Source organism: Pteronotus mesoamericanus, unplaced genomic scaffold (genome assembly GCF_021234165.1).
Source record: "Pteronotus mesoamericanus isolate MK-2021 breed Mesoamerican mustached bat unplaced genomic scaffold, CSHL_Meso_final scaffold_651, whole genome shotgun sequence".
Classification (NCBI taxonomy): domain Eukaryota; kingdom Metazoa; phylum Chordata; class Mammalia; order Chiroptera; family Mormoopidae; genus Pteronotus; species Pteronotus mesoamericanus.
In genome coordinates, this window is record NW_026555325.1 from 31,557,541 (window position 1) to 31,583,663 (window position 26,123).

Sequence of the window (26,123 nt, forward strand, 5' to 3'; positions counted from 1 at the left end):
AGTATTGGGGATGAGGCAATACAGTAGCCATGGGAAGTGAGTTGAGGTAGAATCTTCCCAAAGGCAAAGGGCAGGTAAATGGGAGACAGTCAGGTCTAATACTCTTCATTGTGAAAAAACACTGTCCTGTGAACTATCATGATCTAAGTTTTGCTGTCTATCTCATTTTTCTGTCTTTTGCATCTAGTTTAACATTTACATAAGTCATAAAGAATATTAAAAGTTATACATTGTCAGTAATCATTAATAGTTGGACTATATAGAAAAACTGAAAGAATATGTATAACTATCATTATGACTAATATCACTAGTTGACAGGTAGACAATCAAATGTTTTCTGAGTTCAATATCAATCTGTTGGTATAAAGCCCTTGATGTCTTGGGATGACTATCTCTGATAATCAGCAGCTTCTCGACCTCAAGGAGTCTTTGGTGCCTATTGCAGATGAGTATCAGAGATAAGGGTAAATATCCATTTGCAGTTAGGTTCATGAAAAGGTCCCTTCCAACAAGGTTGGAGTCTTTTATTTGATATTCTTTGCAGTCAACAAAATTTCCAGGTGGCAGTCGATGATCTTTAAAGTCTTGGTCTCCTAGGAGCTAGCTGTGAGAGGACAAGGTTACCTATTTGGCATTTTCTTGAAGTGACTTTATCAAACCTTGGCAACTGTGTAAGATGTCTCCTTTCAATAATATCAGCTCCTAAATTCCTTCATCTAATGTAAGTCCAGCTTAAATGCACTATGGTACATGAAGGAATGCAAAAATGGAACAATGGCGTTTGCCAGGGGGCCTTAAATAACCAAGCAACTGTCTTGGGTTTCTCAAGCCCTGACAATTTATTTAATTTACAACCATTGTTGACCCAGACAATACAACCTAGAAGGTATTTTTTTAATCACTTATTTTATAATGCTTCTCATGCAATTTAACATAAAAACAAGTCTTTGAGGTTTCCAGGGGTCTTTCTGGAACACCACGAATTTATTCCTACATATATTGAGATTTTTAGTCTTTAAAACCTCAATTTCTAATGAAAACTAAGAAGTACACAATTAGCATTCTTTAGTATGGCAAATTTATGAAGATGTTTTATAACCTCCAGAAACCTATTTTGTAAATACCAAAGTCATTTATTAACATGGACTTATTTTTCTGAACCTGGATAAAATACAAATATTGTATTTATTAACAATAACTTGAAAGACATGTCTATTCTACGTAAACCAATAAAGTTAAACTACCTTTTGTTTACTAAGGATTAATCTTGGATCATGTGGACTTGAAAAGTATTTGTGTTAGTTTCTGCATTCCTGAGAAGTTTAGAATACCCAATACTTACAAGCACTTGTCTGCAAATCAATTAGTATTAAATTAATATAAAATTAATATTAAAATACTAAGTTAATTAAAAATAAATATTAAATTAATTTTAACAATACTATCCAGAGGTAGAAAATTATCTCACATTTATAACATACCTATATAGACACTCAGGCAGATACAGAGATCTTTTAGTCATGAGAGAAACTCATTAGTTTACAAAAGAACTAGTTGGATCAAAATTACATTTTGGCAGTTGGGATAAGAAGACACAATACATATGTCTTTAACAAGTCATGTTCCAAATGACCTTTCCACTTCTAAAATAAGGGCAGCTATCCTGGCCAGTGTGGCTCAGTTGGTCTGAGCGTCATACAGTAACTAAAGGGTTGTGGGTTCAATTCCTGGTCAAGGCGCATACCTAGCTTGTGGGTTCAATCCCCAGACGGGTGCGTACGATCTCCAGTCCAAGAGTATATGGGAGGCAACCAATCAATACTTCTCTCTTGCATCGATGTTTCTCTCTCTCCCTCCCCCCATCTCTAAAAGTGATGAAGAAAGTACCTTTGGGTGAGAATAGATAAATAAATAAATAAATACATAGATGAGAACAGCTGTTTTTAATACCTCAGAGAATTGGGTTGCTACTTAAACAACACCATAGTTTGATCCATTTCTCTAAATCCTCTTTTTGAAGCTTTGAGAGATCCATTAAATATATCCTTTTTATTCCTTTTGCCTAATTTTATTTTATAGCTGGACTTTGCTAATATGTGCACAGAAGATTAATTTAGAATTATCAAAGGATCCCCATCATGACCATCTTCCGGCAGGAGTATTAAAGGGAGGCTGACTGTCATAGGATTTGTTGGCCTTGACGTCATGATTTCCCATGTTAGTTTTCATTTTCCTTTGAAATTTGTGGAGTCTGAACAAACTTCTAGGGAAAAACAGCCTTTGTAGGCACGTCTTTAGAGAACCAAATGCAGTGGATATCCCCATAGGACTGCTTCACACCCTAGAGGGAGTTTTTCCTCAGGCAACCCTACAAAGATTCCTAATCACCCAAGAATACCTGAGACTTAGGTTGAGGAAGCAAGCATCCTTTCCCTATCAGAGCTGAAGAGAGTTCAATCTCTCATTAACTAGGAAAAGTTTTGTTCAGATTCTCAGTAGGCAATTTGATAAAAGAGAAGAAATTAAAAACAGCCACTCATCTATCTCTCTTTTACTTGGGTTATCTCAACCCTTCATCACTTATACTGGATTTTCTAAGATCAGCTCAAAAAAAGTTAGGACCCATTACCTAAAGCAGGTTGGTCCAGGTTTCCAAGAGAAAACCCACCCATGTTCACCCAATGCAAAGTGGGGAACCAGCAAGGCACAAGGGGCTCAAACTTGTACCCAGCACAGGGTCCAGGTTCACAGGTTGGTGCTGCCAACTACACCAAGTAAGTGTCGGTATAAACAACATCTAAACCTGTAGAGAATTTTTATAAGAGTTTATTTGAGCCAACATGCTAAGGATCTTGCTCTGGAGAAGCACAGTTTCACAGTTCTTTTCATACATTTGGAATTAAGGAGCGAATGTAAGGAAGATTACATAAAGGTGGGAGAAAGCAAGGCAGGGAAATCTGTATGATTGAATTACAGCAGAGTTGATGAGATTCTGTGCTCTCTTAAGGGTGGTTACAGCTCTGAGGGATCAGGAAAAGAGAAGTACTTCTGGCATTTCAAAGGTGTGTTAACCTCACTACACAAGAACAAGAGACAGGGCTGGCTTAAGGCAAACATTCCTTCTATAGGCCTGAGGCATGACTACCCATCATGATCTGCCTAGTTGGGAATTTATGATTAGATCACCCTTGATCTTTTGTGCCTTTTGTTCATTGGTCTTGTCAGATTTATTGTTGAGACCCTTTTTTTGTTCACATTATTATCTCCATTTTACAGATGAGAAAATTGAGGCACCGAAAGAAATCAAGTGACTTTCCCAAGGTCCCATGCTAGTTGATGGTAAACCCCAGACAGCCTGGCTTCAGCATTCACTTAATCTCCTCTATCCACTGCATTCAGTCAGTGTTTGTTAAAATAAATTGCTGTGGAGTTTTTAAATCCAGAAATTGCCTTTACTTTGGAATGGAATGCTGTTCTTTTTTGCACAACTGCTATACAGATGCCTTGTGTATGAATGTGATTACAGGTAGAATTTTCATAAAACTCTCAATGAAGAAATAAAGGATAGTGATAACAAAACAAAGCAAAAAAAACAAAACAAAACAAAACACTACCTCTGAGAAGCTCTGCTATCTGAGGATATTCAGAAAGAATTAAAATCTGTTCTAAAATCTACCATGTCCCGTCAGTCTTCCTTAGTTTCTTTTTTACCTCCTTCCTGAAACTTAGGCCCAAGTCATTTTTCCAACAATTTCTCAGAGAATAATGGGTCCTAATATGGTCCTTGCTTCATCAAGTCTTCCAAACACTACTATATTCCATGGATAAGAAAGGACAAAAAAGTTACTTGCAATGAGAGCTTTTAAATTAAAAATGAAAACAAAATGGTTTTTTCAAAAGAGTTGTCTTTGAGCCTCTTTTTTTCCTTTTAAATTTGGAGGCAGAACAAGAAAAAAAATTATTTTAGCATATAAATGTTACTAGTCCAGTAGTTTTAGCCAGTAAGTGTTAAATACATAAAAATATTTAAGAAAATAGGTCAAATGCCAAACAGATTGGCACATTCTTGTTTGTAATCAGAAAGCCACTAGGCAAGTGTGGACAAGAATTTCAAAACTTTCAGTAAATACGAGGGTATCAAAGATTTCTGAGCCAGCAAGTTAATTGGTATTTTGATCCTTTTGAGCAACTTAACAACAAAATGGATGAGTTAGCAGTTTTTTTCCCTTGATGGCATTTAACAAATAGGTTCTCCTCTTATCTTCCTGTTCAGGAGTGCTGTTTTGTAAACTCTTAGCAGGAAATATGCAGACAAAACAAAGTCAGGGAAGAAGCCATTCAAGGTTTATCAGGTGGAGGTAAATAAAAGATGAAGGCTTGTTTAATGTTACTCTTTACCTTTTTGTATTTTCTGGCAGTCAGGACTGGAATCCTGATGTGCAAGGCAGTGTTTTGGGGATTATACTGTCGGTTCCAGAATGCAGAAGAGCTTCCCGAAGTCACCCAAGTCTGTAGGCTTGGCCAAACCTAAAATACTTCCTTCCCCCATTATCCTTAAATTTTCTGGCAAAATGGCTAGGAAGTCCCCTTCCTATTTTCCCTTCCTGGATTCTTTGAGGAAAAGGTTGCTCCCAACGCTCTCATCAATGAGGCCAGGTGGGTTGGGACTATTTATCTACTGTCAGGTAGTCACGAAAGAGGCCACCTGGCAGTGCCGGGCAGGTAGCCGAAACCTCCTGGAAGTTATGCTCTTGAGAGACATCACAGAAAATGACTCTGAATGTTCATGGCGTCACGGTTAGTGGGCTCAGAAGCACGGCCCAGCAGAAGGTCTACCTGGGGACAAAACACACTTGACTGCATGTGTTTAGATGTGCTCTGGCAAATGTCTAAAGGATAGGACAGCACATTCAGTTCAAAGTCTTATGATTTGTTTATTAAAGTGTTGTAGTAAATAATGCAGTTTAATAAGAAGATTGATTTCTAGTCTCCTCTTGGACATAATGTTTGGCAAGTAACTTCACATTTCTGTAAAGACGTTCCCTTGTCTGCATGATCAGAAGGCAGGAATGTACAGAGCCCACATCCTGAAGATTTTTGGTGGTTGCATGCAGATTCCTGGGCTGTACTTAGCCTCTAAGTCTTCTAGAAAGACCCGTATCTCTCAGGACCTGGTTCATAACAGTTGTTATTGTCTGGTGAACAGGATAATACTCTCCCTGTCTCTCTTTCATCAGCAGCTTCCACTTCTCATGATGGCATGAGAGCCATGGTGCCTTGGTATCTCCTTCAGCTCTTTCATCTTTCTCTTCCTCCACTTTCTCCTCCAGAAATTTCGGTGCCACCTATGTCTTCTCCTCAGTTTCTTCAAGCAGGCCATGACCAGGCTCTGCTGACTTTACCTGCTGAAGTTCCTCAACAGAGTCCCTTTGAGAATCTCCCATGCCTTCTCTTAGGGTTTGTTAATTCGGCTAACCCACTTCTCGCAATGTCAATTGCTATTATTTTAAAATAACAACAGATTAATTGAGATACAATTCATATATGATAAAATCACCCTTTTAAAGTACAATTCAGTGGTTTTAATATATTCGTAGAGATGTGCAGCCATCACCACTAAACTAAGCATCTGTTCATGTGCTTATTGGTCATTAGTATATCTCCTTTGGAAAAAATGTTTATTCAAATTCTTGGCTCATTTAACTGTTGACTTTTATATATTCTGGATACTAGCCCCTTATCAGGTATATGATTTGCAAATATTTTATCCCATTCTGTGGGTTGTTGTTCCAATTTCTTAACGTGGTCCTTTGAGGCATAAAAGTTTTTAATTGCAATGAAGTTTAATTTTTCTATGTTTTCTTTTATTGGTCATCCATTTGGGAACATATCCAAGAAACCCTTGCTTAATCCAAGGTTCTGAAGGTGTATTCCTATGTATTCTAAGATTTTTATAGTTTTAATTCTTATAGTTAGATCAATGGTCCATTTTGAGTTAATTTTTATACCTGGTATGAGGTAGAAATCCAGTTTAATTCTTTTGTACACATTCAGCTTTTCCAGCACTATTTGTTGACAAGACTGTTCTTTCTCTTGTTGAAATGTCTCGGCATCCTTGTTAAAAATCAACTGACCGTAAATTGGTCATAACTTATTTCAAGTCTCAGTTCTATTCTATTTATCTATATTTATTCTGGGCCTTTTAAAGCTCTTTCACCCAACATCTTGACACAGCTTCCTAAATGAACTTCTTCCCTATTCTGTTCTGTAAAAAACTACCAGAATATGATTTACCTGAAACTCCTTTTAAGCATATTGCTTGCTTGATTAAAATCCTTATTTGAAATGACCATTCAGAACTCCACTGGGTGAGCCTCAGCCCTCCGTCTGGTATGGGGTTGTCTCCTGATCTGCCCCCTGCCTACTTTTTCAGTCTCCTTTCTCTTGTTTTCCCATGTCTCAGCTCATACTCCAGCAAAAACTGAACTGTTTGGAGCTATACCCCATGCTCCTGTGCTTTTGTTCATGCTATGTGGCCTGAATCCCCATTCTCCGAGTCTTTAGTGAGCTAATGTAACGAGGCTAACCTTTGTACATGCCTTTGGAAAGGCATTTTCTTCTCTGCAACATCCTCCTTGACTCTCACAGGCTGGGCTAGCAGCCCCTCTGATGGATGCGACTGGTGGTATTTACTATGTTGTAGTGGAAACTAGCTGCCCGCCTCTTACCTTGACATTAACCACCTGGGAGGCAACTTTATATCTGTACTGTCCAGCACACTGTCTGACACAAATTAGGCGTTTAATAAACATTTATTGAATTGAAGCAAACTCTTACTCATTCTCCTTCATTACTATCTTCTTTTACCACCTCCTTACTGACTCTTTGGTCCTTGCTGTTTTAAAGTATATGTCAAGTATAGAGAGCTGGCTTTGTTGAGGTTTAGTTTAACTTGCAAATAAAGTAGAATCAAGATTGTTAGAGCATAACATTTCAGGTAAATCATAAGGAGCTCTTTATCAAGCAAAGGTAAGAAACCGTAAATAAGATGATAGATAGCCTCTAATCTAGTTTGGAAATACTGTTATTACAATTTAAAACATTAGAAGAGTGTCATTTAAAGAACTTTGCCTCCCTTCTCTCTGCAACAAATATTGATCCTGCTCCACCCCCCCCAAAAAAAAGAGGTACACTTACTAGGACAAGGGAGATTGTCTACTCCAGCTCCTGCCTGCTTTTCTAGCCCCTCATTCCTATTCTCAGCTCATACTCCAGGAAAAAAAAAAAAAGAAGGAGAAGGGGAAGAAGGAAGAGGAGGAGGAGGAGAAGGGGAAGAAGGAGAAGAAGGCAAAGAAGAGGAAGAATGGGAAGAAGGGGAAGAGGGGAAGGGGGAGGAGGAGGAGGAAGGAGAAGAAGAAGCACTTAGAGCTCCCTCACACAGCACAAAATATGCCTTATTAAGACAATGTCTTGTAAAATCATGCTGCTTCCTTGGTGTATTAAAAATCTTTCAATAAGTGACTGAAACTCAAACAAGTTGAAGCAAAATTTAAAAGGGGGTGGTTATTGCCTTACATAACTAGGAAGACTAAAGATGTATCCAGATCGAGAGCATCAGGCAATTTTACCAAGCCATTGTCTTTTTTTTTACTTATCAGTTTTGCTTTTCTCTATTTTGAGTTTCTTGTCAGCTAGGCAATTATTCCTCATATGTTGGCAAAGATGGTCCCTGGAAGCTACTTTTGGGAGCATCCTATAGACTTAGCAACTTCAGCAGCAAGTTCATAAGAGTTCCCACACAAGGAACTCTCTGGTTGTCCCATCTTGGGTCTGATGCCTACGCTAAAACTGATAACTGACTGTAACCAGGGGAATGACTAGCAGAGCCTATGGTCAACTGGCCAGGGAATGGAGTCAGCCCTGCTAGGACCATGGTCTGAGGGGCTCTGTTAAAGGGAGGAGCAGAGGAGGATGGATGGGCTAAAACAATAAGCAACTGTTACCCCTTGTTTTCACCATTTCATACTCTGGAATCAGCTGTAACAGTGCAGGAGTGTCTCGCTATTTGCCTAGAGGAGGCCTTAAATTTAGAATTTTCTAAAAGGAATAAAAGTTTTACTGACAATGACAATGTTAACTTTGGAATAAGAACTATAACTTAAGCATATTTAATGTTTTGTTTTTTGAGTTTTTGTTTTTTGAGCCACAGCTACCCTATTCAGTGTGTTTCTGAAAACCATTTCCAGCTCTATTACATTAAGGAATTAGGGAGAACTCACAGTCTGTCCTGGCCCAGTTTGAATTCATCTTCTTGCTTTTGACATTTTTTCTCTAATCTTAATCAGTGTGGGTCATGATGTTCTTGTGCCACATAGCACTTTGTCAGGGTCTCCTTCCCGGCCTCTATTTGTGCTTTAAGTATAGTCTTTAATAATTACTTTGTTCAAGAAGGTTGCTTCTTCCCTTCCATGCTACAGAATTCTCTCCATAACCTATCATTCCCTCAACAAAAACTTGTTTCTAATTCTATGGGTCTGCAGTTTTTCCTTCGTCCTGTGCAATCTCTGCATTGAGTTGCTGGCCAGCTGTCTTTGGGTTCTGAATCAATCTGCTGTTTTCTGTTTCTTCAGGGAAATAAGAGAACCCCCCCGCCCATGCCATTTAACAGTAAGTATAAAGTCCTAAATGGGGTCCAAGCTGAATCAGATTCACCCTCCAGGCAGCAACATCTCAAGTAACACCATATGTCCACTTACCCAAATGAATTATGATGATTTTGTAATGTTCATTCAATAAAAAGACTGATGTTTGCCTTCAGAAAGATTCTAGTAGTCAATCTTCTGTCTAGCTCCAGCTACTAAAGCTCTATGGTTCCAGTAGAAGCAGAAAACTGGGAATCTCCACTTTCAAAGCATTCACTTACTCTCTCTGTTTTTGGTTCAGTACTACTCAGCTCTTGATGATTATGGGCAGAAACCTTCTATTCTAGAAAACCTACCACTAGGGTTAGGGAGAAAAACCTCAGGGTATGACTGCTTCTTAATTAATTTTTAAGAAATTCTCTTGTTTTAGCTCTTTCTTCACTCACATTTGCAGAGGTTCCTGGACTGATGATTTCTGAGTCTTTTGAATTAGTTTTGGTCTTTGCTATAAATCAAGTTGCTTTTCATCTTTTCCTCTTACAGTTTAGGATTCAGCTTTTTCCGGTCTAAATTTTTTTAAATATTTATAATCTTTTAAAAAATTAAATATATATTGGGGTGACATTGATTAATGAGATCATAGGGATTATATAGGTTTTAAGTGTACATTTCTATGATACATGATCTGTATATTGTATTATGTGCTCACCACCCACAGTTAACCCACCTTCTGTCACTTTGGATGTCTCCATGTCTTGGCCACCATAATCACGTTGCAGTGAACACTGGGGTGCATATATTGCTATACATGTTTTCAAGTTTTTCAGGCAGATGCCCAAGAGAGGGATTGCCTGGTCATATGGTCACTCTATTATTAAGTTTTTGAGGACCAGACTATTTTCCATAGTGGCTGTACCAGTCTACCTTCCCCCTAATAGTGAATGAGGGTTCTCTTTTCTCCACAACCTCTCCAACAGTTGTTTTTACCTGTCTTGTTGATAATAGCCATTCTAACAGGTGTGAGGTGGTATCTCATTGTGGCTTTGACTTGCATTTCCCTAAGAGCCAGTGAAGTTCAACATTTTTCAGGTCATCTAAATTTGTTACCATTTTTTCATCCGTTTTCTTGTTATCAAAATCTCATTGTGGCTACTCTCCTTTTCTTTTCTTCCTTTTTCTTTATCTTCACATAGGATTTATACCTTTAAAAAAATTCACTTGCTGTCATTCTACTGGAGTGTCAGAAAGGAGAAAAAATAAATGTATGTCTTTAATATACCATCATTACCTAGTTGTTCTTTGAGTGTATTACCTGTTGAAAATACAAATGAATAAAATTAATAAATAAGAAAAATTAAAAATAAGTTATTTACTGTATATCATACTCTAATAATTCACATCCAATTTTCTTTTAAGGTTGCTTTTACTCCCCTGACCCAGGATATCATAATTTTGCATACCATGATGTAGGGAATTTCCAACTAAGAAAGAACACTTCTCTTTCTCTTTTTTAAATTATATTTTATTGATTACACTATTACAGTTGGCCCAATTTTTCCCCATTTGCCCCACTCCACCCAGCACCTCCTACTCCCTCAGGCAATCCCCACACCATCGTTCATGTCTATGGGTCATGCATGTAAGTTTCTTTGTCTACTCCATTTCCTATACTGTACTTTGCATCCCCATAACTATTCTTTAACTACCTATTTGTACTTCTTCCATTCTTCACCCATTCCCCCACATTCCACCTCCCATCTGGCAACCATCAAAATGCTCTCTGTATCCATGACTCTCTCTTTGTTCTTGTTTGCTTAGGTTGTTTTTTAGATTCAGTTGTTGACAGATATGTATTTATTGCCATGTTTTTGTTCATAGTTTTGATCTTCTTCTTTTTCTTAAATAAGTCCCTCTAACATTCATATAATAAGAATTTGGTGATGATGAATTCCTTTAGTTTTTTCTTGTCTGGGGAGCTTTTTATCTGCTTTTCAATTCTAAATGATATCTTTGCGAGGTAGAGCAATCTTGGCTGTAGTTCACTGCTTTTCATGACTTTGAATATTTCTTGCCAATCCCTTCTAGCCTGCAAAGTTTCTTTTGAGAAATCAGCTGACAGTCTTATGGGAACACCCCTGTGGGCAACTAACTTCTTTTCTCTTTCTGCTTTTAAGATTCTGTCTTTATCTTTAACATTTAGCATTTTAATTATGGTGTGTCTTGGTGTGGGCTTATTTGCATTCACTTTGTTTGGGACTCTCTATGCTTCCTGGACTTGTATGTCTGTTTCCTTCACCAAATTAGGGAAGTTTTCTTTCATTATTTTTTCAAATAGATTTCCAATTTCTTGCTCTTTCTTTTCTCTTTCTGGCACTCCTGCGATGAGAATGTTGGAATGCTTGAAGTTGTCCTAGAGCTTGCTTGTACTATCCTTATTTTTTTAAATTCTTTTTTCTTCTTGCTCTGATTGGTTGTTTTTCTTATGTTTCAAATCATTGATTTGATTCTTGGCTTCATCCACTCTATTGTTTTTCCCTGTAAATTGTCCTTTATTTCAATTAGTGTATCCTTCATTTCTGACTGGATCTTTTTTATGCTGTTAAGGTCCTCACTAAATTCCTTGAGCATCCTTATAACCAGTATTTTGAACTCTGCATCTGATAGATTACTTATCTTCACTTTGTTTAGTTCTTTTTCTGGAGTTTTGATCTATTCTTTTATTTGGGCCATGTTTCTTTGTCTCTTCATTTTGGCAGCCTCCTTGTGTTTGTTTCAAAACCACTTCTCTCTCATGTGGTAATTTGTATCCTGTAATCCTGGGACTGTTTGAGATCTGTCTAATGTGTGTAATATCTTAAATTTTCTTTAGGACCTTTCTTTCAGTAATTTAATATTAATGATTATTCTTTTTCTATGTTTTCCCTTTGTAGTTAAAATAAAATTAATGAGGGGTTGTAAACTTGTAGAATTTTTTAGCAGTGGCAGAAACATAAAATTGCATAGAAGAATTTTAATTTAAATGTGTAGTTTAATGGAATGGTTTAACAGAGTTTTTCATATTCATTAAGGGTGGATATAATCTTCTCAGCAGATTTAGACACCATATATTTATCCTAATAAACCATGCTGTTACTGAAAATACTTTTAATTTTTAATTTGAATCTTCTGTCAGACCTAAGCACAGTATTATTTTATTTGACTTATAGGAACACCCATTTTGACCACCTTTGCTATTAGTATTGGAGCTTAGTTAATCTTGGCTATTTGTAAAGATTTATATACATATATGACAAAAATTTACCAACTATGAGGTTAATTTTAAGATGGAAGCTCAGATATTGATTCTGAAAAATGAATCCCTGAAATGTTTGTGGCAATAGAACATTCATAGGGATGTAATCTCCCAAAGAATTAGGGAAGGAGTGACCTTTAAAAGGAACCACACTTATTAGGTATATTGGTTCTGGTGCCACTTTTTGTGAGTCAGTTACCTGATTTTTATAACCACCTTCCAAGTAGTAGCAGGATCTCTAGAAACTACGGAGAAGCCTTGTGAATGTAAAAGTTTATGGACACTATCGTTGCTTCTTCATATTTGTGAAGAATCAAAGTGCCCTCATAAGAAATGTCTCCTAAAAAGCCATTTATACACCTTTGCTTTTATATGTGGATCTTTACCTGTAATAGAGTGCTTGGCTTATAGTAATTGATCAAAATATGTGAAACAAATGATTCTGTCCCCTCTCTCCCTCAACTAAGGTGCTTTGCTCTTTCTGCTTTTATCTGTTTATGCACTAAAGTAGAAGACCCACAAAACTCTGCACTGAGGGAATCTCCAGAGCTGACCAGTTGACTTTCTTGGTTTCTACAGCAGTCCTTTGAGATCCAGATATTCCTGCCAGTGGAAGGTCTGGAGCAACTCTAGACCTTCAGACATTTTTAGAGTTGACCTTTATTTTCAGGTCCTTCATATTTGGTCTTTGACTCTTTATTTCCTACTCCTTCGGGCTTTTTCCAGAGTGGCCCCTAGATAAATCCAAGAGGCAGATATGCATCTCTCATTACCCTTCAAACCACAGGGCTTCTCAGTTCCTGGCTATCAACATTTTCCCCCTGTTATCAAGTGAAAATGTGTAATAAGGAAGATATGGCAAGCTCTGCACAAGGCTGAAAACACAAAGATAGAGAAGGCATTCAGTATCATTGGGTTAATAGAAAATACATAATGGAAGGATTGCAAAACAACATATGACACAGGACATTCAAACACTTATTCTCTCTCTTAGACTACTCCCTGCTATACTTTTCAGAATACTGATGATAGTCCCTCTAGTGAATCTTTGCCCAGCTTCCAAATTGTCTTTCTAACTCTAGCCTGCTTACTCCACATGATTCTTTATACTGCCACTAGAGTTATGTTTCTAAAAACATAGATATGATCATTCACTCTTGTGAATAAAAATCTGTAGCTGCTCATTGCCTGTAGGATAAAATCCAAACCCTTTAGCTCAACAGGCAAGGCTATCTGTAATTGTCACCAACCAACTATTCTCATTTTCCCTTCAACATTGCCCCTCAGATTCCCTGGACTGTTGTTGTCAGGTTGACTTTGGACCCTTAAGACCCGTGTCCAATGGTTGCACAGTGGTTGGCCTTCACATCTCCCTTTTTCTCCGAGGGAAAGCCTTTATATGGTCATCTCCTCCTCACCTTTCAATCTCCAGCCCAAGCACCTTCCCTCTGAAGCCTGCCTGGACTTCCCCATGCTGGTAATTACTCCATCCTTTATGCGTCCACAACTAGATGTTTATATCTTTGTATTAGAGCATATACTTTTATTTTTATCATAACATTTCTGTCTTCCCCACTAGTGTGTGAAATGAACTGCTAAAAGGATGGAATGGTCTCATTTTTGTATTCCTAGCATCTTGCATGGTATAGTGGCTGGTTCATGGTATGTGTTTAGTGTTTCCTGAATGAGGGAATCTAATGATCAGGAATGCATTTGATTGTGAGTAACAAACATTTTTAGTGGCTTAAACCAGGATTTTTCAATCTCACCACTGCCAACATTTTAGACCAGATAATTCTTTGTTGTGGAAGTCTATACCTGAGCCTTTTGTGACGTATAGCAGTATCCCTGGCTTCTACCTATTAAGATGCCAATTGCCTCCCCACCCCCAAGTTGTGACAATAAAAAACATCTCCAGATACTGCCCAATGTCCCCTGGGGGGCAAAATTGCCCAAACTGAGAACCACTGGCAAAAAAGTTTGTTTCTCACAAAAAAGAAATAGAGAGGTAAACTGTTTTTAATGTTAGTTTTTAGCTGTTAAATGATGTCATCAGGAACCTGAATATCTTCTGATCTCTTTTTATTCCTTTTTATCATCCTTAGCATGGGGGTTGGCTCATAGTCTCAGAGTCACATGGTGGCTGCTCCCTCTCTAGGGATCAGGTCTGCACTCTAGGCAGGAAGAAAGGGGCCAGATGAATGGCTCCATATTTACCTTCCCGGGCAGCAGCTGAGTGGTGAGTGGCATTCTTGAGGAGGGATTTCTAACAACTGCTATTCTCAGACACTGTCATTTCCACCCATTTTTCTTTGTTTAATTGAGAGAAGGAGTTGCTCAACCTTCCCCAACTGTGTTTGTGTGTTGATGCCTTTTATGTAGGTAAGACCTTAGAGGACTTCTTTGCTCTCTTAACTGTTATATTACCATTGTTATAATCTTGGTTAGTGCAATAAACAACAAACATTTTAAGAATGCCTTTTATAATGCCATTGAAAGACACTAAGACATGGCCTGGTCCATCTTTACCATTTCACAGATGAAGAGACTGAGGCCAGAGAGATGAAATAGCTTCCTCCATGGGCCTTCTCTAGCTGGGGGGCAGTATCAACCTCTGCAGGTTGCTAAAGAGTAAGGAGAACTTATGTGGCCTCTTCCCTTCATCCATAGAAGACAGAATGTGTTCACACCAGCCTTGCCAGGGCTAAGGATCTTCTCAACTTGCCCATTGCTGTAGATGACTCAAAATCCCAGGACTCATTCTCTTAAGGTTCTGTCTTTCTCATGGAACCAAAACTGGTGACAAATGTCTTTCGCATATTCAAATACAGAAAAATCACTTCTGTAGTTGACAGTTATGCAAATTCAGCCTGAAATTTGTAGTGGTGATTCACAAAGTAGTTACAAAGTGGTTATCAGTCACACTGTCCTCCAAAAATACTGGGTGCTGGCAGTAATAATAAGTCCAAACTGTCTTCCCTGATTCCTCTAATGTCTGTATTGCAGGCACTCTCGTGAGCTAATTCAATTATAGGGAAGAACCCAGGTAGAAAGAGAAACACAGGAACAATGGCCACATTATAGAAACAGCGCAAGAGGAAATGACAAAAGCAAACAAGAAGAAAGATGTGATGAAGATGTTTGACAGTGTCAATGCAGTTGAGAGGACTGCAACTCCAGACCCTTGGAATGGCTGCCCAGCTTATTTTATGAAAATCAACGGCTGAATGAAAACTCTGTCCCTGCTTGGAGAGCCCTTAAAACAAATTTCAGTGGCACTGACTTCTGTTAGATAATAACAAGGAGGCAGAAAGAAAAAAAAGAATGAAGAAAATAATGGATAAATAGGAGCAAAAGGAGAAGGGGAGAAGGAGAATGCAAGGAATGCAAATGAGCATCATGTGGCTCTCCAGCCCCAGTTGCAGGTTTAGGTCACAGTCAGACACATTTTCTTCAGAGCCCAGATGTGGCCATGAATCTCCCCCAGCAGGGCACTCTAGGAAGCCACTGCCAAGTCCATCAGCTGACCCAGAGTTGACGTCTCAGCCATCGCTGTTTTAATATGTTCTATTCACTTTACAGTAAATATCTGCTTACCCCTATGCATCATGTTTTAGGGGTGACTCAGAGGAAAGATTGCTTGCTACTTTGTCATTTACATTTGGTTGGGGAAAAGAAAAATAGATTTTTGTTAAAGAAAGGAAGGGATAAAGGGAGAGAGGGGCGTTTATTGACTATTTACTTCTTGTAGACTTCCTGCTAGTCTTTATATGCATCATCTCACTTAGCACAGGTAATAGGCCCCAAGTCAATGAAATTATTCCTGTTTTACACTTGAGGAAACTGGCTTAAAGTTACACAGCTAGTGTGTGGTAGAGTCAGGAAATGAAATGAGGCTATTTCAAAGCCCATTCCCAAAATATGTAAATGAGACAGTTGAACACATCCAATATTCATTGCGAAATCAATCTGTAGAAGTCATTCAGAAAAAAATACATTGATAATTTTGTCAGTTGTAAAACAGAAAATCACTTTAATGTTTTACTTTCTATTGCCAATTATCTTGTGGATAAACTCAGCCTCAATCTCTAATTCCTTTTTCTTCTTTAGAAGGCCTCCCATTTAAAGTTTTTGAGCAGGCAGCAACATCGGCCTCAGGAGCATTTATTAAGTGCCTGTTGTGTGTTCTAAGTGCTGTCGTGAGTAATACTAAATTCAAAGAAATTTACAACCTCAGGACTTCCACTATCTAATATAGATCGTGACTTTTTATCTAAGGCCTGAATTTAGGAGTCTTCCTAAGAACATAATGGCCTTTTTTTTTTTTTTTTTTGGTAGCAGATGGTGGCCAGCTGTTCTGTCTTTACTGAAGGCCAAACATGAAGGGAATACATTAAAATAAAGGGGCTTATGATAAGTATGAGAAAGAACTTAAACTAAATCTGGATTTTTATACACACTAAAGGGAAATGGGCAATTGGGGGTAATTATCAAATTGTCCAAGACAAAATAGCTTCGTTCCCTCTATTACCTACACAGGAGAAAATTATTTATATGGATTGAATTGTTCCAATAATTGTCGGTATTTTGGGTATCTGAGTAGACAGTCTGGGTGGTCACTGATGTAGATTGAGGGTCCCTCAAGGAATATTTTAAAACAGAAAAAGAGTTAACTGTCTTTGCCATATGACTGGGGGCATTTCTACTCACATGTAAATGATATTAGTCAAAGTAATAGCTACATGATTCTTTGACTAGGATTTGGGCCCATTGTAATGAAACCATAACAACTTTACCTGATGTTTGAAATTAATTTTTAATTAAAAAATAATGTATGAATACCATTTCCTCTAAAAATTTTAAATATTATGTATAAGACTAAGTCTTTCTTTCTGCAGCCCTAATTCCATTTCCCAGCTTCCTGCCCGCATCACGGCCCCTCTCTAGAGTAGCCACTGTTACTTTAGTTTACCCTTTCAGAATACACACACATGGAGAGAGAGGAAAACAATCCTGCTTTTTCAGCTTAACTTGAATCATACATTTTGTACCATTTGGCAATTTGCTTTTCTATTTACCAATATGTATTATAGATAAATCCATGTTGCTCCATAGCTCTAATACATTCCTTTTAACTCTCTCGTTGAAATCAGTAATACTCATTTAGCCATTCCTCTACTGGTGGATATTCACATTGTGTCCAACTGTTTAGCAATGCTCAATAAACAATCCTAAATATTAAATGCATGTGAGAATTCCTTAAGCGTAGATATTGAGCAATTGACCATCCCAAGGAAAAATGATGTGCTCCAGTTTCTTTCCCAGATAGACCAGTCGTGTTACTATAGGCAAGTCACTTCACTTCTTTGGGACTCTTCCTACCAGTCAACAGTTCTTTGTATGTGAGAATCTGCCTGGAGAGCTTGCTTGAACACAGGTTGCTGAGCCCCAGCCTCAGAGTTTCTGATTCAGCACAGGTGTGTGTGTATGCAAGTTCCCAGGTGCTGCTGGTGCTGCTGGTGCTGCTAAGCAAGAGCCACTTTCTAGGTGCACGTTGAGGAGAATAAACTGTGAGAGAAGATCATGGTTGAAATGTTAAGAGCCCCAATCACACTAGGCAAATTTTTAAAGTCTTCCAACTTATCCAAATTTAATGACAATAAGCCAAGAATCATCAAAGTAACATATAGACATTATGTTAATGATAGACATTAGTTTTAAAAATCACAGAAGAAATTCTGCAGGCCAAAGGACAAGTCAACATAGCATCATTGTTGGAAAGAATCCTAAAGGGTCACTCAGTTCAACTACTTAACTAAAACTAGAATCACTTCCGCAACATTCTTGACATTGTCAATCCACTTGCCTTTGAACAGTTCTGGAATCTAAGCATTCACTCTCTGGCTCCTGGGGGAGGCCATTCCATAGTTTTAGACATCTAATCACAACCATGATCTTCCTAACCTTGACCAAAATCACCCTTCAGAAGCTTCCATGCATCTATCTCAGTTCTATCCTCTGGGCTTTATAGAACAAATTGTCTTCCTTCTCTACTGGATAGTAGTCAATTATCATCTTATCCCAATTCAGTGGTTTTCAGACTCTATAATGCAGCCACATCACCATAGGGACCTGTTAAAAGATAGATGCCTGAGCTCCAATTGCAGAGATTCTGATTCTGTGTCTGGAATGTGGCCCAGGAATCCACATCTTTTATGAAATCTCCAGGTGGATCTTATGCAGATGGTCTGCATGTGAGACTAGCATATGAGACTAACAGGGTTCACGACAAACTACCCCAAGATATGACACCTTGACATTTTGAATTTTGATTATTTCAAGCTGGAGGAATTTGAGAAATGGCAAGTGCAGACAAGGGTCTCTAACCTTCTCCTGAAGCAGCTCATAAAACCCTCATGTGAGAGGTGGCCTTCCCATATTTGGAGGAAAGAAACATCCTTATCTCCAAAGAAAAAGGGACAGAAAGGAATCAGAATGAACAGGTCTTGCTGAGTATCCCCCACTTCACTTCACTTAGCTCATACTCTTTGTCCCATCACATCTTTCCGCAACCCCCCATTCTTTATCAAACCTAGCATAAAAGACACTCAGGTTTAATAATTTCTTGTTTTCATTTCTTTATGAAGCCTCTCATGTCACATAAAACTTAAACTAAATAAAAATGTATGCTTTTCTCCTGTAAATCTGCCTTTGTCAGCCTTCTAATTTTCAGACCCAACCAGTGACCCTAAGACGGTCAAGGGAAATTTTCCCTCCCCTACTAGACCCTGTTAAGTCTTTTTGTTTCTAAGCTCAATGCCCCCACATCTTCAGCAGGTCCTCATACGACATGGCTTGAGTTCTGTTCACTATCCTGGTTGCTAAAGGCTGTCTGCCAAAAGACACCTCAAAGTATATTCATTAACCTCGCCCACCCTGATTTATTATTTTTGATAGCACTTATTCCTATCCAAAATGATGTCCTGTATGTCCTTGTTTAATGTTTGTCTTCCCCACCAGAACCTAAGTTTTACGAGGGCAGGGATACTGCCTGTCTGGCTCACTCATGTCGTTCCAGCACTTCCATCAGTACCTGGTACATCAGGAGGTCCTAAATAAAGTTTTATTTCATGAAAAAATGAGTAGAATGGGGATGAAAAAGCCAATTTAATTTAGAAAGTGATGAATGGGAACAACATGGTTATACTAAACCCTAAAACTATATGGAAGGAATGATTCATCCCAAAGCAAGGTATCTGCTTAAAGGTTTTTAAAATAAAGTAAATTTAAAATGTTTGTATATTTAATTAACCTTTTGAAAAATCTCACTATTGACTTAGATCTGTACAAATCTGCATTTAGCAATACAGATGTTTTGCATGCCTTTGGGTACAAAACTAAAACTGGAGGGATGAATCAAAGCAGAGGTCACTTATTACAGTTTGGGATTTCAAAAGCATTTTTAAAAGCTGTAAATCCTTCCCAAGCAATGTAAGAATGCAGCAGCAAAATGACTAAGGTGAGAGATGTACATTAAAAATATCAGAAGCTACAAAAATGTAAGCATCTACAATGCTAATACAATCTTTTTTGGTCTAAAATGGATGACTCCTAGCTCTCTTCTTTCCTCTCTTCTTCCAGGAGTATGGGTGATCATTAGGGAAAAAAATATAGAGAAATTAAGTTCTTTGTATATATTGTCCATTGTCAGAAGATATCATTGTCACAGGACTTCACTGAAAACAAAAGAAAAAGTTCAACTGCATTAGTAATTAAGGAAATGCAAATTAAAACTACAATTAAATACCATTTTACACCTATTTTTGACAATCATCAGTAAGTCTGACAATTTCTTGGATTGCGTGGGTAGAGCGTACTAGGACTCTCATAACCTACTGAGAGGGTATAAATTGGTGTGATCACTTTTTAAAATTAAATTGATTAGGGTAGCATTAGTTAATAAAACTATATAGGTTTCAATTGTATGGTTCTATAATACATCATCTGTATATTGCATTGTGTGTTCACTACCCAAAGTCAAATCTTCTGTCACCATATATATGACACCTTAACCCTTTACTGCCCTCTACCTCCTTTCTCTCTGGTAACCACTATACTGTCATCTGTGCCTATGAATTTTTATTTGTTTTTCTTGTTTGTTCATTTGTTGCTTTCAGTTTTACGTCCCACATATGAGTATAAACTGATACAGCCACTATAGAGAACGTTATGGCATTTCCTCAAAAAATTAAGAATAGAGTTATCATATGATGCAGCAACCCCTCTTTATCTACCTGAAAAATTTGAGAACATTTCTTCACAAAGATATATGCACCCCTACATTCCTTATAGCATTATTCATGGTGGCCAAGACAGGGAGACAACTGAAGTGTCCTTCAATAGGTGATTGGATAAAGAAGATGTAGTACCTATATACACGGGTGGACAAAAGTAGGTTTACAATTGTAATACAAATAAATAATACAATAATAAATAATGATACAAGACAAAACTATTTGATGTACTCACAACTGTTAACCTCCTTTTGCCCACTCCTGTAAAACAGTGTGATTGCTTTTGAAAACAGTTTGAATTTTTCCCAAACTCCAACATAAACATATTACATTAGCCCATATTTCCCAAAAGTCATAAACAGAAGAGTGGCGGGTCCCATAGACATTTCAGACTACTTGGTAGTAGCAATGTATAAACCTAACTAAGTGTGAGGACTTCCTGCTTCAACCTGCCACTCCTTTGGATCAAACCTCTAACAGCCTGAATTTTTGCACTTCTTTGTTCTTGTTATTAAAAGATAATTTTCAAAAGAAGGTAAAATCATGACTCACATACAGCTATAAAGATGAATATGTTTAATGAATTTATTTTATTCATATGATATGAGGGAACCAGGCAGATGTTATAATCAGGTCAAAGGAAAAGGCAAAACAGCACAAACATATGAAATAAAGGAATGTTGAGATGAATTGCAAATGGAGACAAAACTGTTTTTTCCACAGTGAGGAGGAAGTGAATTAAAATCATCACCAGATTAGACAATCTATGTACCTATCAGTTACCTACATTTAGAAAGAGTTGCACAGTAGCACAAGGAAGGTGAACAGGGCTAGAATCTGATAACACAGAAGGGTATGCTAAAGATAATGTAGGTACTTTTCTGTTGAAACCCCAATGCCTTACTGATACACTAGTCCAAATAGAAAATTCTTTGGACCCTTCACATATGTGTTAAGGAGTTACACATGTTCCTGATAGCTGATGTTCCAATATAAGAAATCAACACTCATCCTAAGTCAAAAGCCAGTATTCCAGAGTATTACAGACACTCACAAATTCCAATGAGCTGAAAAGTGCTGGAGGATCCAAGTTCCCTGTTAGAGAGTCAAAGATACTGCCAGGTGTATACAGTAAGAGCTAGGAGTAGGTGAAAGTTTAGATGAGCGTAAAGAAGCCTAAACTTGGAATTAGAAGACCTGGGTAAACCTCAGATCTTCTACTTACTAAGTTTGTGACCTTGACTTTCTCCCCCATACAAACTAATTATTTTACTGATGACTCTTAAGTTTACTTCAGGATTAAATGTCTAATAAAGGAGCCAAACAACTTCTTGCACGGATGACCCTGAAGCAGTGCCTGGACACAGGGAGTTTTGACATAGGACAGGGAAGATCTGTTTGTGAATATGAGAAACAGCTGGATTTGGATGTCCTAGATCACCACTGTGCAGTACAGGCGCCCAAAACCTGTGGGAAATTTGGGAAGTTCAGTGATACTGGGAGAAAAAACGATAGGAAAGGAAGTTACTAAAGAATGGTTTTGCAGATAACTTGCATCTACCTTTAGCAGCATTATAGAGAGTTTGTCACCAGGGTAGGCTCTGTCTCCACTCAATGGTGTCTTAAGTGTCAAAAGGAAACTGGAACTGCATTAGGGTCCAGAAAAATAGACCAATGGATGTGCGTGTATGCACGCACGCGCGGAGAGAGAGATTAAGAAATTGGCTCATGCGATTGTGGGGATTGGCAAACCAGAAATCTGCAGGGCAGTCTGGCAGGGGACCAAAGCATTTTCTCTTAAGACTTTCAACTTTTTAGGTGAGGTCCACTGCTGTAATTTGCTTTACTGAAGTATTAACAATATTAATTCTTCTGACCAGAAAACACAGTATCTCTCTCCATTTACTTAGGTCTTCTATTTTCTTAGTGAATGTTTTATAATTTTCAGTGTACAGGTTTTACACATTTATTGTCAAATTTATCCCTATGTATTTCATATTTTTAAATATTATAAATTATATTGTTTTTCAATTTCAATTTTAAATTGTTTGTTGCTAGTATATAGAAATACAACCTTGTTATACTCACTTATTAGTTCTTGTAGTTTTTTTTGTAGGTTCCATTGGATTTTCTACATAAACAATTGTGTCATCTTCAAATTAAGACAGTCCTACTTATTCTTTCTTACACAGGTACCTTTTATATCTTCTTCTTGTCTTATTGCACTGGCAGACTTCTGATACAATGTTGAATAGAAGTGGTGATAGTGGACATCCTTGACTTGTTTATAATCTTAGGAAGATAGCATTCAGTCTTTAACCATTAAATATGATGTTAGCTGCCCTGGCCATTGTGGCTCAGTTAGTTGGACGTCATTCTAGAAAGTGAATTGTCACAGGTTCGATTCCCAGTTAGGGCACATGTCTGGGTTGCAGGCCAGGTCCACAGTAGGGAGTGTATGAGAGGCAATCCATAGACATTTCTCTCTCTCACACTTCGATATTTCTCTTCCACTCTTTCTCTCTACACTCCCCTCTCTCTAAAAATAAATAAGTAAAATTTAAAAAAATATATATATATATAATGTTCGCTATACGTTTTCCATAGATACTTTTTGAAAAAATATCACACTGAAGAAGTTCCCTTGTAATATGAGTCTGTTAAAAAGTTTTATTTTTTTAAAATAAGGTTGGATGTTAGATTTTGTCAAATGCTTGTCCTCATTTATTAAGATTATATGCCTTTCTTCTTTTATCTTAACATGCCATAAAGTTGTTCACAATATTCCCTACTTTTAATATCTGTAGAATCTATAAGCATATCATTTACTTCATGCTTGATACTGATAATTTGTATCTTTTTTAAAATTTATTTTTAAACATTTATTTTAAAAATACAATAAAGATTAAATTTTAAAGAATAAAATAAAATTTATTTTTCCTGATCTGTATAGCTAGAGGGTTACCAATTTTATCAACCTTCTTAAACAACTTTTAATATCCTTCATTGTTTGTCTATTTTAATTATTTTTCACTATTATCTTTATTGTTTCCTTTCTTCTGGTTACTTTGTTTTATTTGTTCTTTTTCTAATTTATGGTAGAGGATGAGGTCATTATTTGAAGTGATATTTCTTTTCTATTATAGGTGTCTAATGATATAAATTTCTAAGTACCAGTTTAGTGGTATCCCACAGATTTTGATAGGCTGTGTTTTCATTGCCATTCAATCAAAAGTACTTTTAATTCCTCTCTTGATTTCTTCTTTCTCCTGTAGATTGCTTAGAAGTCTGCTTTGCCTGTTAAACTTAAAAACTCTTTCTTGAAGAGCCTACATTCCATACAATAAAATATTTTAGACAGAAAACAAAGTAGTATTTTTAATAGAGATAGTTTTAAACTGGATATTTACTATTTTGATAGCTTATATGTTTTAATAAGATGAAACCTTGGGAAATGTATCACCTTCTATAGGGTTCTGAAGCAGGAAAGGTTTTCTTAGGTCCTGTGAGGGCCATTAGGAGTTAAGTGGGCCCCTTGTGGGATTAGGTACAGAGATATAAGAATTTACCTATGGTTAGGGACAGAGATCTTCTCACTCTTAACTCAGTGCTCAGACTAACCTGGGAGATGAATTTTACTTACAAAAGGCAGCTCAGCACAGAATTGATCTTTGCAATGTTCTCAAGTGCCCAGACCCTCAACACAAACCTCCCCACTTAGTTGCTGTTCTGTGTATGTCCTGCTCATTTTATTTGTCAAGCTGCTTCAGGAAGGGGGTGGAATGGATCTCCCCAAAAATAGCCCCCTTGCTTACAGACCTTTTATTCTGGCCCCTTTCAGTTTCATCCTTACATTCAAGCACAAGAGCTCAGCCAAAGTGCTTGTTTATTTTTTTAACCCTGGTACCTGCTAGAATCCAAATTAATTTGTGGAGGAAACACATTATACTTCTCTGACCTGGTTACTATAGAGTTGTCACTTAATAGGTTTTTTAAAATATTTTTTGAAACCCTCACCTTTTCGCAGTGCTAGTACCTATCTTTTTCTGGACTAAGCCAGATATGAGTATTATCATCATAATAAATTAAGAGATTTGTGTTACATGACTATAAGCCTAAGTTCTAATAGTTAAGTTAGTTCAGGATATATTCTGCCTATTATAAATTATAAATTGTTAATAATCATGTTCATATGCCTAAAAAATATATAAATCCTCGATTCGAAAGCTGGAGTGTATCTTGCCCTCCCCTTCTGTCCCTGACAGTGCTGGTCCTTCACCAGGGCCTCCGTAAACACTCCCTCACCGGCAGTCCTGAGCGGCCACCATGAGCGAGCCCGGGCTGAGGAAAGCCAAGGGCGCTCAGGTTTTAAATGGCCCAGCCTAACAGAAAAAGTCTAGGAAGTCCTGGTTTTGCCACTGATGTGTTTCACCTTAAGCTATTTGAACTTCAGCCTTCCCAAGGCATTCGTCCTGTACAGATTTACCATCTAGTCCCACCATTTCCATTGTGAACTCTCCATACACAATCTTTTCACTTTGGCCAAAGCCAAGTCAGAGAAGCCGCGACTAAAACTGCAGTCCTGAAGAGGCGGGGGCTGAGGAGCCTGTGCTGATGCCGCAGACTGCCCAAGCAGGCCTGGACTCAACTGCTGGTTAGCCTTCCTTCACTTAGCTCCACAAGTCATCCTCTCTGAGCAGGTTCCTAGGTTTGGCTAAATGGACTAACACGGTCCTGCCCACCATTCAGGGGTTCTGAGAGAGCGCTGTTCCTCTCCTCAAAGGTGAAAACATAGACTCAGACCTTGAACACATTCCCAGGATCTCTGAATGCAAAGGTTTACAGCAAATTTAGCATTATATCATAACTTGTAAAATAATGTTGTAACACGAAGATAAAAGACTCAAGTGTCATCGTGTATGTTTATTTTTCCACAAACAGATATGGCAATGTTTGGCAGGAGGGAGGGACATACTTTATATTTTGGTGATTTTTTTTAAATAAGTAAAAATAGCTCTATATTTAAAAGTAATTCCAAAATAACAGATTAGCCTTGTCTGAGGAAAGGCAGGAAGGTCCTTTGACAAGGAAACTGTTTATTTTTTAAGCTTCCAAGGGGTTGAATTTAATTATAGATGGCAGCAAAGAGCAAAGAAAAGAACCTTAAAAGTTTTGAAATAAAAGCTAAGGGAAGGTTTTCTAAAAGGATAATATGTTAGTTATATCTTTTTTTTAATGGGGAGAATAAAGAAAAGGAAAGAGAAAGCCCATTTGGTGGTGTTCTTTGAATCTACCCAGAAACTCTTTTAGCTGAAAGTATGGAAGTTAATTAAAATACGTAATTTAAGAAGACAAATGTGGTTTGGTGATTGTTTTAGGAGAAAATACCTACTCTACACCTTGAGACACATGTGTGGCTCAGCAAAGTCAGTAGTGTTAGGCTATGACCACTTCTGCTATCTATAGATTGCTTCAGATGGAACTTTGCAAAGCAGGGTCAAAATTTTTACTATGGTGTTATCAAACTAGAGGAGTGTGTTTGCCTGCAAACATCAAAGCCTAATCAAATGTGAACAGGGCTTTGCAGCAAAGAAAGTCAAGGCTTATTTAACAAAATGGTGCCAAACTCAGAGTCACAGGTGAGCTAATGCTATAAGACCAGGCTCCCTGACTTCTAGGGTGGGTTACATAGAGGGGAAATCATAAATCATAGTGACTAAGGGGGTTAGGATTGTGGTCAGGATTGTGGTCTCCATTGATTGGTTGGTGCTAGGAGAGGGAGTAATCGATCAGTGCATCTGGTCCTGATGTCAGCCATTGCATCACTCTGTCTGGTTACATAGGGGTGTGGTTGATAGGGTCGTCCTGCTTTTCTGGGTCTGGAGCTGAGGTAAA

The 26,123-nt window shown here is 37.7% G+C and overlaps 1 protein-coding gene across 1 annotated transcript in view; it reads left to right on the plus strand.

The window, feature by feature from the left end:
- Positions 1–26,123, plus strand: part of MYO3B (myosin IIIB) — a 389,700-nt gene that overhangs the window by 219,814 nt on the left and 143,763 nt on the right. The window lies entirely within an intron of this gene.